At 43.9% G+C, this 6,361-nt stretch overlaps 1 pseudogene; it reads right to left on the bottom strand.

Annotated features, from left to right (window-relative positions):
- Positions 1 to 275: 275 nt before the first annotated feature.
- On the bottom strand, positions 276 to 4,078 carry LOC136479628 (uncharacterized; annotated as a pseudogene).
- Between the last annotated feature and the right edge of the window lie 2,283 nt (positions 4,079 to 6,361).

The raw sequence follows: 6,361 nt of genomic DNA, 5'->3' as shown, positions 1-6,361 counted from the left end.
CCACATGTGTGGTCCAAACCTTGCTACTGACACTGCGAACATATGAAACACATGGTTAATAATTGAATTGAAACACTACTTCACAACTGGAAGTGAACCACTACTTACTAGAATTTTGGCTGCATGGCTCAACTTTAATTTTTTCTGCCCTTTCTTCGGCCTAGGTTGGCAATTGGCAAAAGCTCTACACATACATGAGTTGTTATCAAATTATTTTGACTTCCAATAACATAATTAAGAAAGAAATACTTGGCCAATAGTAGGTTAGAAAATACTCACTCATCTATCATAGATTTCAGCGGATTCAAATATGATGCCCTACCTCAACTGGAGTCGAGGTACCACCACTTTGGAACAATGACAACAGAATCCAGTGCCCACCACAGTTATGCGCAAACATCACAGAAATTTTCTTGGCATATTTCCTTAGGAAATATTCTAGATGCCCCACGCTAATCTCTATCAGCGCTCATAGTCTTTATTGACATTGGATCTAGATCAATAATGGCAACAGGCATAGATGTGGCCCTAGCTTCTACAATCAAGCATCTAGGAATAAACAAGCATACAAAAGCAATTTAGCAAGCAAATATATGAAGAGCACACCTTTCTAAAAATGAACAAGTCCAGAAAATAGATGAAATTGTTTTTACAGTGTCAACACGCAAAGAAGTCCTACATCCAGTCCATCTAGTGTGAAGAGGTCAAACAAGTCTTCTAATCTCACAATGAAAGGCTCAGATTCTGCATCATGCCAAAAATGCTGGCGCTTGATCACAACAACGATCCCGCCTGTCCTATGCTCTTCACATTCTTTCATGCACCAAGCATGAAGAGCAACACACCTAGGTCCTGCCTTCTCAAGCTCTGCTTCTGATAGGAATGGCTCTCCAAATTTGAACTTGGCGTTGGCCTGTGTCCATATAGAACCCCTAGGGGCACTCTTAGTCGATTTGGTGGCTTTCTCCACCTTTTGCTGCTTGGCACCCACCTGTAGCTCCAGTTTGGTGTCACTCTTGGCTGCTCCAGGCTGTGTCGGTGGGTTAGCTGGAGCAGTTGTGGACTTAGTTGGCTTCGGCGCTGCCATAGTCTCCTTTGAAGCACTCTTTTCTACAGTAGTTCTACTCTTTGGCTTCTCAACAGTAGTTGCACTCTTAGAGGCACTCTCCGCCTTCTCATTGCCTACCACAAGGTCCTTTAGATGGCTTTTGGAGCTCCTAGGCTTTGGAGATCTTGATTTTGGAGAAGAGATCACCTTTGGTGACACCACAAGATGGCCTCTCCTCCACTGGACCCTCTTGTATAGAGTCTGTCCATGAGTTCTTACCTCAAGACTTGGGCGTGGACTCAGCGGTCTATCCTCATGTTCTGGATATACATAATCAATATGTGCAATGGCATAATGTTCCATTACTGGTTGTGAACATAGTTCAATTTGCTATGGGAACACCCGACCCCTTGCTACCTCCATCGAATAACCTCCAGGGTTGATTACTAGGCTACATGGTGTTGACTTTGTCAGAAGGTTCATAGTATCTGGATCTAGAGTTGCCTCAAGTCCGTCGATGTAGTCTCTTTCGACTACATCCGAGGCTGAGGCACAACTGCTCTTTCGGCCACCTATAGGGCTAGGGGTGTTGGAAGGCGACCTCAGATGCACTCCTTGGTCACATAGCATGGCTGTGATATCATGTGTGACCTTCTTGGTAACTTCTTCAATCTGTCACTTGGCTTCTAACTTCTTCTTTGATGGCTTCCACATCCACATCACTTGTTGATTGCTTCCTCTTTCTGTACATGCCGACGTAGTCCGGCCAATGCTTCCAACCACTATAACTAGACACCCCACGCACGTGGCCTGTCTGTTCTGGGGTGTCCAAGACCTCTGTGAGCACATCCTTTTCCCTAACCAAAGTGAGCCCTGAAGACTCAAGGGCTCCTTGCTTCTCCATAATTTGCTTAGATACACTTTCAGCTGAATCTTTCAACCAACGAATCTCAGCACTTCCTTCTGACTTCACCAAAGTACTTTGTGCATGTAGCCAATTCCTTGGGCGGCCACTTTGAAATTGGTCCCAAGGATTACTGATGCCTTAGGTGGCTAACTCCCTATCGTCCTGCTCCTACTTTGCGGCTTTTCCTTCATACCCTGCTGTCCCTAGGCAGTGGTCACACAAGTTCCTCTCCCTAAGCTTCTTATACTTCTCACTTGTTGCCTTTGCTTCTTCGCTATCCTTCAGTTTCACAAACACCGCCCAATCTTCTTTCGAAATGTATGTGTGCTTTACCGTGGCATCCAACCCTTTGTTGATGAAAGTGCGTGTAAGGTCGCTTTTGTGGGTTCTCCAACTCTTGGCTACCATATGCATTATCTTCTTACACGCAATAGCCTTCAATTCTTTTGGAAACTCCAACCAAGGCTGGACACACTCATCAAATATAGTCATCTTGTCTTGTTCACTTAGTGAATTGAAAGAAGGTAGGACCGAGGAGATCCTTTGTCTAGCAATCCGACCAATCAACCTTCTCATTCTTATCTGGTCCCTCTTCTCTATGGGAATCCTAGTCAGAGTGAGCTCCGTGATGGTTAGCTTGTCATCTGGCCACCGGGTGACTGTCCTCTTTCTTCTCTAGGGTTGACGAGGAGGTTCAGATTGTTGCGCCTCTGCATTAGCATCTCTCTATTCATCCTTTGTAGTAGCATCTTCCTCTTGGTCCCTTGCATCCGCATCTCTCTCTTCCTCTTCTTCATTAGCATCTCTGTTGTGTCCCTCCTCTCCATTGTTAGTTGGTTCTTCGTTTTCATTTAATGATGATGCCATAGATGTTTGATCAGACACCTATCAAACAAAGGTGAGTAAGGTTGTTAGTGAACATCACAGAGCACTACCATCTAATAGTAAGTAGTGTTTGCATATCACAAAGCTGCATCTTACAATTTAGATAGGCCACTAATAGTAGTCAACAACTAGCAGTGCAGACTCCTTTTAGAGCACCACATATCCATGTTTGACACATGTACAGTGAAAACAATACCAAAAATAGTTTAGGCAAAGTTTGAAATGTCATGAGATCATGTACAATTCAGAATAGATAACAGTATTATAAGCAGTGTTTCTAACGACAACACACCTACAACTATTGTTCATCTATAAAGAAAATAAGCAGCAGAAGTTGCAGCCCATTGTGTAGCTATAGAAAAGTAGTTGCACTAAAATTTAGTGGCTGCCTATGACAACACACATAGATAACAACATTATAGCAGTCATCTATTTAAAGTTAGGCTAGCCCTACAACTAAAAAATATGGACCTAGTAGGCACAGCTAGGATAGTGTAGGCATGTAGGCTATCCATTTTCAGCTAACTTAGACTAGTACTAGAATAGAACATTCAATGTTTTCAAGTCTAGAGGAAGTGTTCAACATCTACAGTAGCTAACTTCAGTCTAGTACAAGTGTTCAGCAAACATGAGGGACGACAGAACACTCATAGAGGTACTGATCAACACATGTAATTAGATCAGGGACAGAACATCTAAATTCATTTATAGGCCAACCAAAAGATTGAAGTCCTACATATCTATATTTCTTCAGTGATCTTTTAGAGATCAGATCACTGAAGAAATTCCATGTTAGAAGAATCTGGACTAAGCTACTACCTCTAACTGGTTCCACAATACACAGACTAAGCAGAGAGCACACAGTAAGCACAAACTAAGCAGAGAGAACACAACAAGATAAGATCCAAGCAAGCATAAACTAAGATATTTCCATTCAGCGAGAGAACCAACCATCAATCAATTGACTAGAAAATAACAAAGAAAAGTGGGAAAGAAGACTGGTACCTATGGTGGCAAGCTTGGCATGGTGGTGGGGGGCACAAAACGGTTGTGTCCAAGCAGGTGAAGACCTCACTTGGTGGTGGCAGTGCCTTGGCGCTGGCACTGGTGACTTGCAGCAGCAACCCTAGCCCTAGCGGGTACCAGTAGGCGAAGGCCTCGAGGAGGTTGGTGAAGAGGTTGCCATTGGGAGTGCTTGAGGAGGGGATGCTGGGCCACCACCGGCCACCAGTAGCCATGACGAGTGCCTCCTCACCACGGATGTGGACGGTGGGTGGATGCAGACGATGGGCGGATGCGGCAGCGGTGGAACCCTAGAATGCGAGGAGCGGACGAGGGCAAAGACGACGAAGGCGCGCGGATGGGGCGGTGGCGAGGAGCGGACAACAGAATCCTAGAATACAGGAAGGCGAATGTGAATGGACTTGGGGATACGGGAAGACAGGCTAAAGGAAAATAAATTTTGAAAAAAGGGTGAGCAAAAGTAAATTTCTTACTACAGACGCGAGTGGCTAAGACGTGTCTGTAGCAATAAAAAAAGCAAGGCAAAAATTGTGCCCCACCTAGGGATCAAACCCGACACCTCTAGGTTCAGACGTAAGTGTGTTACCATTGTGCTATGATCGTGAGTTCAATCATAGCACGGTTTTAATTATTAAAAACATAACACTATTGGTGTATGGTCCTGTTGCCATGTTGGTGTCTGGTCCCGCATGCCAAAAGGGCCCCACCTATCAGAGTCATGCCTCCCCCCAAATACGCCTCCCCTATCTCTATCCCTGTCGCGCATGCCTCCCCGTCTCTGTCCCTCTCTGGCCGACAGGTTCCTCACCGGAGGTGAGTGTCACGGTGGCGCCAGCGGTGGAGTCAAGCTTTCTCTTCGCCTCCCTCTCTCTGCCTCACTCTCTATCTCTGCCTCACTCTCTCTCCACCACACTATTTGTCTCTGCCTCCCTCTGTCTTTGCCTCTGCCCACTAAAAGGCTGGTGAGTTAGGGTTGAAGTGACCATCGTCGAGGTGCCGAAGTTGGCTGATCTGATGGCAGAGTCAAGCTTGCATTTGTCTTGGGGGTCTACTTCAACCAGCCATGGTGGTGGTGCCTACAATGGCCTTGGCCTGCTGGTGCTATACCGCATACAGCCTCTAGCCTATCAGCCACCGGTGGAATGCTGGTGCCAGCTAAAGGCATGTAGGTGGATCTCATGGAGTGACGACCAACCAGGCCATAGATACTACAGATGTAGGTTTGCTAGGGTAAGTCTTGATCCCCAATTTGCTTCAAATATGATGCTTTTTTGATGTTGCAGACAATAAAAGATTGTGGCTTCTATCTTTGGATCGATGAGGAATCATTCGAATTCATGAAGGAGTTGATGTGGGACCTATAGGATGCTGTGTGGAGTTTGAAGAGGGAAAGAAATCATGGAGCTGTTGTTGAAGACCAAGATAGTGCAATGCAGCATGGTCAGGAGGTTCACAAGATGAACCAGTTCCTGCAAAAGGAGTTCCTGAAGAAAGATTCAAAGCTTGAAGCCAAAGAGAGGGAGTTGCTGAGTGAGATGGTGAAGAAGGTTGAGGAGTTGGAAGCAAAGGGCAAGGAGTTGCAGGCCAAGGACAAGGAGTTGGAAGCAAAGGACAAGGAGCTGGAAGCATTGCAAGCAAGGTTGAGGAAGAATAATGGATGCATTAATTTCTATGTATGTTTGTGTGTTTTTGTTCTAGGCATGTTGTTTGCCATTGTGTGTAATGTTAGGATGGCATGATGGCCTCTAGATCTATAGTTGATAATTGCTAATGAATGTAATGTTCTGTGGAACCTCTTCCTTTACTATATGTAATATGAAGATAATGATGTCCTATTACTAATTAATGTAATGTTATGTGGAACCTCTTACGTTATTCATGAAAGATGATGATCCTGTTAATGTTAATGATGTTGGAAAGAGTTTGCATCAGATTGCAACAGGAATGAACCATCAGATTGTAATCTGAATGCATTTATTCACACTAGAATTCCTACTACAGACGCGTGTTCTTAAAAACCATATGTACTAAATGATTACTACAGACGCGTGTTGGCTAGACGTGTCAGTAGCAAATATTTAGTACAGACGCGTATTACCAAGACGCGTCTGTAGTAATAAAAAAACCATAAAAATTGTATCCCACCTAGGGATCGAACCTAGGACCTCTAGGGCTAGAAGTAAGTGTGTTTCTATTGCACTATGTAAGGAGTTCGAATAAGAAGTGGTTTTAATTGGTAAAATAGGGTCCATGGCAATTAAATTGATTGAAAGATTGATGAACAAGTGTGATTTTTCTTTTTAATCTCTGGCTAAAGCTTGTAACTTGCCTTTCTCCCTCATACTAACTTCAAATCTGATGATTTTTTCCTAAAATTTTGTAAAATCATGATCTACTCATTTATTGTGTTGTTACAGCAATTATTTTTGTCATATTTTCATGTGACTGTGTTTTATCAATTCAAAATTTGAATTTCAAAAAATGACAACTTCAAACAA

Source organism: Miscanthus floridulus, chromosome 9 (assembly GCF_019320115.1).
Source record: "Miscanthus floridulus cultivar M001 chromosome 9, ASM1932011v1, whole genome shotgun sequence".
NCBI classification, from domain to species: Eukaryota; Viridiplantae; Streptophyta; class Magnoliopsida; order Poales; family Poaceae; genus Miscanthus; species Miscanthus floridulus.
Note: the sequence above shows the minus strand (reverse complement) of the source record. Positions and strands in the feature narration are given on the sequence as shown.